The following is a 10,197-nucleotide window of genomic DNA, read 5'->3' as shown; positions in this document are numbered from 1 at the left end:
TTTTCCCAAGCAAGATTCCAGATGTGGGAGCCCTTGATAAGCCCTGACATTTGAATATGATCCCTCTCCTGCCAATTTTGTGCATATTTTTGTTTCCAAACCTTTGCCCAAGGGGATGCTGATTCCTTTAGCCATCTCCACCAGAGTTTTGCACCTGAGACTCTGCTAAGGGTTTCGGGGTCATGAAGCCCCAAACCTCCATGGGTTTTAGGTTTGCAAAGCTTATCCCAAGCTACCAATGCCCATTTATTTTTCTCCTCCCCTTTTCCCCAAAGAAAATCTCTTTGCATGTTCCTGATCTTCTGCAGAACTCCTTTAGGGGCAGGCAAAGCTGACATCATGAAGATAGGTATGGCCTATAGGACGGCTTTTGTAAGCACAAGGCGCCCTTCTAAATTCAAAGATCTACATGTCCACTTCCTTATTCTATCCTGAAGTTTGTTAAAAACTGGATCCCACACTTTCTTGCTCAGGGGTTTTTCTCTAAGGGGGATACCAAGGTATTTAGAGGGTAACTGATCCCTTTGAAACCATAGAATTCTGGTGAGGTTTCTTTAAATAGTAATGTCAGTGTTAAAAAAGAAAACTTTAGATTTTTCTAGGCTTACCTCTGTATTAGCCGCCATGGAAAAGTAATTCAGGATTTGTTTAAAAGCTTTGGCTTTCTTAACTGTGGGAATGCCCTGCAGCATAGTGGCATCCACAAATTGTTGGTGAGTTGATACCTCGCCATCTGTGGTGAATTTTAAACCTTGTATTCTTCCCTCAGCACTTGCCATTTTTATCCCTCTTCCTAGTCCTTCCATCATAAGCACAAAGAGGAAGGGGGAGAGCGAATCACCTTGTCTTAATCCCCTAGAAGGTATGAAAGTTCTTGAGGGTGAACCATTAAGCAAGATTAAGAAACTGGCTGATGAAACTAGGGCCATGACCCATCTGATCCAATTGTGGTCAAAACCATAAGTTTTCAACATTTCTTTGATATAAGACCAGCTTAGCTTGTCATAATATTTTGCTAGGTCAAGTTGTATGATCATTCCAACTTGCTTGTTGCTTTTCAAGGAGTGGACCATCTCATGTGCTTGTATGATATTGTTGAGAATCTGTCTTCCTTCCACCTAACCAATTTTCTCCTTAGATATGAGAGCTGGAAGGAGTGGCTTGAGTCTATTAGCAATCACTTTGGAAATAATCTTGTACACCACATTACATAGAGCTATGGGTCTGAATTTGTCTGGTGTGATGGATTTTTCTTGCTTTGGAATTAAAGCAATGAAGGAGGCATTGAGAGCCTTCAGGACTGATTTGGATCTTCTTGAGTCTTCCACTGCCTCCAGGATGTCTTGTTTGACTATTTTCCGGCAAGCTTTGAAAAAATCTACATTAAAGCCATCCGGGCCAGGGGCTTTCCCATTTTGCATCTCGTTGATAACTTCCTTGACCTCATCTTCAGATACTGGGTGATTGAGATTATGATTGTCTTCCCTCAAGCTTGGGGATGTACCTTATGAATTTCTTAAGAAACTGTGACTTGTCTAAGAGCAGCTCTGTCGTTATGCTAAGGAAGTGTTGCACTAGGAGAGGCTCCATTTCTTTGTGGGTGACAAACACTTTTCCTTGAGAATCTTTGAGTTTCAAAATTCTATTATGTGACATGTGACTTAGAGTTGACTTGCGAAATAATTTTGTGTTTCTTTCCCCCTCTTTGATCCATTGAACTCTTGATTTATGTCTCCAGAAAATCTCCTCTTGCTTGCATCTATCATCCCATTCCTTCTGGAGAACAACAGATGGTGAATTCATTTCCTCCGTGAATCCATCTGTGATCATAATCTAATTGATCCCCTAGATTTGGTGTTCAAGTTCTTTTTTGGCTTTGAAAATGTTACCAAACTACTTTTTGTTCCAATCTTTGAGTTTGATTTTGATGTGTTTAATTCTTTGTTGCAGCATGTACATTTTAATGCCATGATAGGGAAACTTTTCCATCCACCATTTATCAATGTTGTTAGTGAAGTCAAGGTGAGAGAGCGAGACATTTTCAAATCTAAAAGGTCGTTCCTCAGTGAGCCAATAAAAGTGGCTTCAAGCTGGACAAGCTAATGGTCTGATCCTCCAAATGGAAGGATAACAACTGACATGTCAGGGCCTATGAGAAAAAGGTTCTCTGAGATTAAGAATCTATCTAGTTTAGAGGCAACTTGAAAAGCCCCCCTCTCTTTTTGTTCTAGGTGAAGATGCCATTTATTGTTTCAACATCCACTAATCTCATGTTATCAATGAAGTTCTAAAAGGCAGTAGAGTCTCTTCATAGTGTTCTAGTGCCACCTTTCTTCTCTGTAAGATATTTGATCATATTGAGATCTCCTGCCAGAATCTAGGGTAGATCGGGATGTCTTCCTTTGAGCTCCTCAAGGGAGGTGAGAAGCTTGAGTTTGTCTTCTAGTGTTTGAGGTCCGTAGACATTTGTCATCATGTAATTTTCCTTATCACCCACAAGCTGTATTACCATCGAAAGATAGTTCTTGGATGCTTCCGCATCCAAGATGCTAAGTTTTTGGGGGTTCCAAAGCATTAGAATCCCACCCGCCGAGCTGTCTGCCTTAACTTCTAGATACTCAAACCTGCTTAACCAATTACTATGGACTCCTTTGATTTTATCCATCGAGCACTTAGTTTCCTAAATGAACACCATGTCAGGTTTTTCTTCTCTTATTCTACTGCTAAGATTTCTTTGTTTCCTTTTACTTCCTAGACCCATGATATTCCATGTTGTAAACTTCATTAAGATAGGTTTGTAAAAGAGTAACTGGTGAGATCTTTCATCTTACTTGAGTTGATCATGAGTTTTCCACATTCTGTCAGCAACTCATTCTGTTTTTTCCTTCCTCTTTTCCTACCCGGGTTCTTGGAGGATTGTCCCTGTGTTTCTTCCATTATCTTCATCCCTTTATTTTCCTGGCTATCATGGTTTCTTTTGACTCCAGAATTCTTCGTCTGTGAGCGCCATAGGAAGAGCTATTGAACCCTATTAAACTCTTCCTTTGGCAGGGAGTCAACTCCTTTGGTAATACCCTGTTCCAGAAATTTTTCCAGATCTAGGTTTTCCTTCTCAAGAATCTCCTATAGTTCATGGTCCTCCGTTCTTGCCTCACTTGGGGTCATCTCATGGTCCCTGTTGAGCTCCATTATTCTTGATGTATCATCCTGTAGCTGGTTGTTCTCTGGTATGTCCTCCATACTAGTGTCCCTGTCCTTCTCATTAGTTTTAGTTTCTGATCCCTGGTTTTTCCCTTTATTTCCTATGTCTTCTTCTAAGATTTTGAAACTGTTGTGGCTCCATTGTCCGTCCTCATTGATTTTCTTTTGATTTTGTTTTCCTCCTTTCCCCTTTCCCGCTACCTTGGTGAAACCCTCGGGATCTTTACTTGTGGTGGTTTTTTTGTTGTTTTCCACTTTATTTGATGGGCAGTCTCTGTAAAGGTGCCCATGTTCATGGCATTTACGACATCTAAATGGTACGTGCTCATAGTCTACCATCTGTGCCCATTCTTCATCATAAAATTCTAAGATGATCTCATCTAGGAGTGCTCCAGACAGGTCCATTTCCACACAGATTCGAGCGAAAGAAGTGTATTTTCCTCTTAATGTCACATCTGATATCTTAATAAAATGACCTAGTTTATTGCCAATAGCTTTCAAGGACTCTGGCAGCCAATAATCTAAAGGAAGGGAGTATAGTCTTATCCATACCGGTATTGAGTTGAATGTTTCTCATTCTGGGACAAAATTTATCACCCATGGTCGCATGTAAAGGCCTGCAGCAGCATAGAAGTATGGTCCTCCCTCGAACACTCTGTCTTTATCTTCTAAGCTTGTGAACACCACCGTAAAAAATCCCTTGGATCTAAGGTGCAGGTTTATTTCCCCTTTGGGTTTCCAGTGGTTTCTTATCCATGCATGTAAAGCTTTCTTCGTTGGCCAGATCCCCATAAATTTCCTTATGATCGCATGTTCTGTCATGTGATCTTTGTGTACCTGTAGCGCTGGGTCACTCAAAACGACCCTAGGAGTGATGGTCGTCTTGGGTTTGCAGATCCCTGTTGCCCTTAGGGGTGCATCTTTTTGACTGCTACCCTCTTTCCTCTTCTCCCTACTATCTTCCTCATGATTTCCTCTCTGTTCATGATTCTTGATATTTCCTGTATTGGTGTCCTCAGTTATCGCCTCCATTGGTTTCTTGAAGCTGTGCAGATTCTTTTCCTTGCTTCTGTTCGCATCTATTTGACTATAGGAGGGAGCCGAACTCCCTCCTCCACGATCCGCCATGGTTACCAGCACCAAACCCTAGCTCAAAACCTAGTTCTACAGTATTAATGTCTTAAAAAAAAGAAAAATTATTTTGTTGAACATGCTAGTTTTAAGATTACAATTAGAATTTGACTGTGTGGTTCTACTGTAAATTCCAAACCATGGAAGTACCAATTCCATTGGAACTATTCACATAAAGGTAGTAATAATTCAAAAATTATTTACTTTTCTTGCCTTTTTTAATAAATTGCAACTAGTGCATTATTAGGTTTACATTTTGATTTCATACATTACATATGCATCAGTAATGAATGAGTAAATTTTAGGATAACTTCCTTTTCCTGCCTTGTTCAAGGCGGCCACATTGTTGTCTATATGTTCAAGTAAACTTAGTAATGCCCATCGTGGGTTTCTTGCTAATTTCCTTTTAACATACAATTAAACCAAGAGACCACTTTGTAGCATTCTTCCAGTTTTAGCCCCTAATGAAAGTCATGCGCAATTTTGTTTCTGTATACAGTCATGCAATTTCTCCTTTCTGCTCTCCTAAGCATTCTGTTTATCTCACACTCACTATGCTATTTTAGTATAATGGTTCCCTTTATATTGGTTCACAACATATTACCCACTTCATTCAACAATAGGTTTCCTTTTGACAATAATTTTATCCAAATATGAGAATAACTAATTCATAGAGTAATCATACTTGTTATAACTTATAATCATCTTTGTTTTTTTCTTTTTAAATTTTTTATTCTATTTGTTTATAAATTTCCACGAAGGTTTCTTTTCCTGATCCCCATGATGTCTTACAACCAGTGATGTGCCCTTTAGACACAATAACAATTCCAGGATCAAATATGTTGCAAAAAGACATCACCAAGTTTTAGGACAATTGCTTCAACCAACTGCTTCCATGACAAATATTATCTTTGTCATTTTTCAAGTGGGCCTAGTCCTGCTCACATTGCTTATCCATAGGTATTTTCATGTAGAAGTCTAAGTTAATCAAGGTTTTGTAATTTTGTTAGTTTCTCCTTATTTCTTTCTCTTTTTTCTATTCAATAGACCCTTAATGCTTAAAATCACAAGGTAATACCAAAAATAAACTTCTATGACAATTCAAGGGCACAACTTAGGTAATACAAACACCAAGGAAAATTTTAGGGGCTAATATTCGCAAGTGGGTTAATTTTCCATGCTTTTTCCCAAAAATAGATTCGCTAATCTCCATTTTTTCTAAAAATGATTAGCCAAAATTTTATAGTATAAAATTTTTTTACCTTAAAAATCGCCAAAATTTCATATAGAGACTATATAAAAATTAGAAAGTTGAATATTTTTACAAAAATATCACCACACATTTTACAGATTGCATATTATGGACTAGGAAGATTTTCCAATGTTTCTAAACTTTGAGATAAATCTATATCCTTAAAAATTTCCCTAACAAACATGCTTACAATCCACAACAAATGACAAATTACATCATCAAATCATACCATTATACGGCTCCAACATGCTTAACTTGTGGGGTTCCATAACTCTCTTCTTGGATTAACATCCCTTTTTGTACTACAATTTATTTATTAAAGTGCTTGGCATCACATGTGCCACGAGCTCTTTCCCCTTGCATCATTTGTGTTTGTTAGTTGCCTCAACACAATGTTAGTGTGGTTGTCATGACATAGTTGTTTTGTAAATATATGTTCATTCTCATCATTGATCATTTGATTAAATTTCATTTTTGTCTAGAAAAAGTAATTAAAGTTATTTACAACAAACATGGGTATGTTGGTGCTAATATGTACCTGCATTCTCTTTACCACAACTTAACTTTCATATGATTATGTGCCACATTTCTTTAGTTACATCACTTGACTACCCCTTGGTTTCTGACCACATTCTACCTGTACTCACTATTAATTATTTGAGCCATCTCAAGACAACAAAATCTTAGAAGTATTTAATATACATGTTCATTGTCATGCGTACCCAACATATATATACATATACATATTTTCTTATGTTGTCCCTTTTCAGCTTATTATATTGGCCAAAATTTCTTTAAAAAAGCATCAAACTTTTTAAGGATCTGGTTAAGAATTTTCCCATCGTAATTTACAACTGTATCATTTGGTCGCCTTATATATATAGATAATTTTTTTGGCAATTCAACTAAATTTCCTATGAAATTTAGTATGGAACAATTTGTCTTCATGTTATTATACCAATTTATCTCAAATATTTAGACATCGGAACTCCAAGTAACAGTTATTTCAATCAATCAAAATGCTCTTGTCATTGTGTTTTCAATTGTACTTCACCTTCCCAATTGTGAGGCATTTATAAAATAAATCATTTATCGAATCATTCTATGATTCAGTATTGTGAATCTGCAATTCACAAAGTTATTGAGTCCCTTAGCATTCGTATCAAATTTCATATTTTTGAATTTGATTCTGATCTTACTCACTTTATATTTCCTACATTTTATGTATAGCAAATATATTTCTAGATACCAACAACATTATTCTGATGTATTCCCATATCCATTTGGTGTTGGGGTATAATTTAGATACAATAACTGTGTTTCTTACAACCCAAAAGTCTCTATTATATTACTTACTTCATTATTTTTTAGACTGGTCTTCTTCCACCAGTTATCATGATTGATCTCCATTTCGTTGATTCTTGATCACGTATTTTATTTAGAAATTCTACTATAGTTTTCAATCTCTTCACTGTTATAATCCCTCATGTTGATGGGTTGGGCCAATTTCTCTATTGTTGTAACCATTCTTCCTATAGTTTCCTCTTTTACAAGGCTTTTCATTTCAAAAGTTAATTTATTCCCTTATCAGTTTAGACTTATTTCCGTCAATAATGAATTCTTGTATTAGCCAATATGATTACATTGGACTTATTTATACGTAAGGTATATTATTGATATATATATATATATATATATATATATATATATATATATATATATATAGATATAGATATATATATATATATATATATATATAGATATAGATATATGTTTCCACCACTATCGACATCTACCATATCAGCTCCTAATGCTTAGTTTAGTGTAAGGAGTCCAACCATTTTCACACCCACCATTGATTCATATTTATAGATTATCATGTAATTATGAATGTTCTATATCTCCATTTCATATAACAGTTATCTTAATAGTTATATTTTATTCTTCTGTCTAACTTCTATAAACACTTTATTCTATGTATATTCCCTTCTATTGACATACAATGAACTTACTGTTGAGAAAGTTTCACAATATTACCATAGTATCTTTCCTTTTTGTACCCTTCTCTATTCACAATTACATGATATTATTTGCTAAGTAACAAGTATTGACTCTTAGGTCATCCACTCAGCTGTTTGCTTTAATAGACACCCAACATATCAATTTTCATAGTTAAGGGTAGCTTCGAAAATAAGTCTATTAATATTTTGATAGCTTAATCCACGTAGTGAAATTGTTTTAAATGTATTCACAGAATTTTTTTTAATCATTTTTCCTTTTAACAACTCACAATGTTGATCCCTTCAGCTCTAATACCACTTGTAACATCCACTCACATAGAAAAAATATACTAAAAAAATTCTTATATATTACAGTGTAAGGTAACTAGAACTGTAATTGAAAAAGAAACTTGAATAACCTTTTATTTTAACTCTTAGTTGTACTCAGTACACGGTGATGGTTCTAATTAATGTTTAATAGTTTTCAAAACCCATTACCACCAAATTTAAATTCTCGAAACTTGTTTAGGTTAAAAATCCTTTAGGTTGTTGCTTCCTTATAATGGATGGATATTTTTGTCATTTAAGAATTTTTTTTAACATATAAATCTATTTCTTTACAGATTGTTCTAACACCATGTGACTTGTCATTAATCTTCTAATGAGTACACAACACTTCGTCGACCTATTTACTTTTTTTATAAATAACATACATGTATTATGCATTGAGGGTTTGATCCAGGTTTTCCTAAGTTTTGAGATCAAATATTGCACCGAACTTTCTCGATGCCACCTGTGAAATGAATGAAGAACACAAGTGGTCAACTTTGACTTAGACACATGTCAGATTAGACACCATCAATATTCAGTGGCTTTAATCGGATGGTAGGATTGCGTGCGCAACAGTTATGGGGTAACTACCCCTTCCCCTAAGTCCACTCCGAAGCTCATTTGTAATTCTCATCTCTAGAAGGTAAGCATGAATATGTAACTAACTAAACCCTTAACAAGAAGGCTTCCATCACCCTCCAATGTCCGTTTTCTCTCCACGGGTACATGAAACCCTTTAGATTTTTAATGTTTCTGCTTATCTGATGTCTTGTTTTTTGCTAGGGTTTTCTGTTAAACGTACATTTTTCTTTTTTACAGAAATGTACTATATTCCCGCACTGGTTCTTTAAGGTTTACTTGGAATAATTTAAGTGGATCTTCCTCGACATTACATTTGCTAATTTCAACTTCTAAATTTCATTCATTCTTTTTGAAACCCTAGGTACACTTCTCGGGATGGCTACGACATAGTCAATTTTCCATAAGGCATTATTGGAGCTGCCCTGTCTTGTAAGGTAATGACTTAACTCACTTTTACTGTGATTATATTACTATATATCTTTCTTTCTTCGGGATTTGTTGTATAATATTTTATGAGGGTTACCTCTATTTGTAGGTTAGTTTTCTTTATGGAGTGAGAATTGCACAGTATTATTTTTTTTTCCTTCTCGATATTTCTTTCACCACCAGGTTCCTCTTAAGCCCTCTATTCTTGGACTTACAAGCTCCGACCCTTAAATACAATACTTGTTTTCTTCACAGAATGGATAAACTGTCTGGGTTATCATTCTCTCCATCGCTATGGTTGATGTCAGTTTCATGCTATAACCCTTACTTCATATGAGGGTTCCTTGTGGGTCCCGTGATGGGCTCAAGAATTACTAAAGATCGAGGTCATTCCAATGTTGTTCTTGTAATTTTGTCATTATATTGAGTAATTCGAAAAAAATGATATACTTGTTTGTTATGGTTGACAACTTCTAAATGATGGAAAGTTGTCAACTCTAACTCCGATTTTTGTTTAGTGAATCCTTCGCTCTTTTAATAATATATTCTATTATTTTCACTTCTGGTGCCACTAGTGAATTTAACCTTATGGCCTATTTCATTTATTATGGTAACCTCTTGAATTTCATTTTTCTTTATGGAATAAATATTGTAGTTAATAGGGTGCTAGTACTATGGATAGCCATTTGAGTTATGATAACAAAGTTAACATTTTTACCATTAGGCTTCACTCCCTTTCTCATGATAGATTTTTAATAGAAGCCATGTTTTTACTATTATGGTTCCAACACTCTCTTGCAATAATTTTAATTTGGTTATGTATCTTGTGTTTTTCTCGCATACTTATTCTATCTCTATTTGTTACTTTACTTATTCTATCTCTATTTGTTACTTTACTGTGTGCACAAGCTTCTTTAATTTCTCAGAGCAGTTACCTTAGTTAAATTTATTTTTTCCTAATGGAATACGCTGGCTCAAACCGATTCTGGGCTATTGATATATCATCAGTTGGGCTTAAGGACTAAACTGGCTCAACAAAAATGGATTACAAACTACCAACTACACACAATTATGTTTATATGACTATTTATTTGCATCTAAGACCTTTATTTACACACAGGTGTATATCCAATCTTTTATCCTCCTTTCCTCTTTATTTCACATGAACCTTTCTTTTCTTATAGTACTAAACCAATACTTAGAAGCATAAGCAGTTTCTATTCATTACCCTACAATACCAATTCCCCAATTACTTAAGTGGAAAAATATGTATTA

General features: G+C 35.3%; 1 long non-coding RNA gene across 1 annotated transcript; it reads left to right on the top strand.

The window, feature by feature from the left end:
• Positions 1–8,525: 8,525 nt before the first annotated feature.
• On the top strand, positions 8,526–9,211 carry LOC149180478 (uncharacterized). The gene is made up of 3 exons (XR_016257462.1): positions 8,526–8,636; positions 8,858–8,930; positions 9,178–9,211. It is a non-coding gene; the product is annotated as an uncharacterized LOC149180478 (long non-coding RNA).
• The last annotated feature ends 986 nt before the right edge of the window (positions 9,212–10,197 follow it).

The sequence above is a fragment of the Pinus tabuliformis genome, chromosome 3_2, assembly GCF_031772625.1.
Source record: "Pinus tabuliformis cultivar Carrire ecotype Pingquan chromosome 3_2, CPIR1, whole genome shotgun sequence".
Taxonomy (NCBI): domain Eukaryota; kingdom Viridiplantae; phylum Streptophyta; class Pinopsida; order Pinales; family Pinaceae; genus Pinus; species Pinus tabuliformis.
This window is presented reverse-complemented; position numbering and strand designations above follow the sequence as displayed.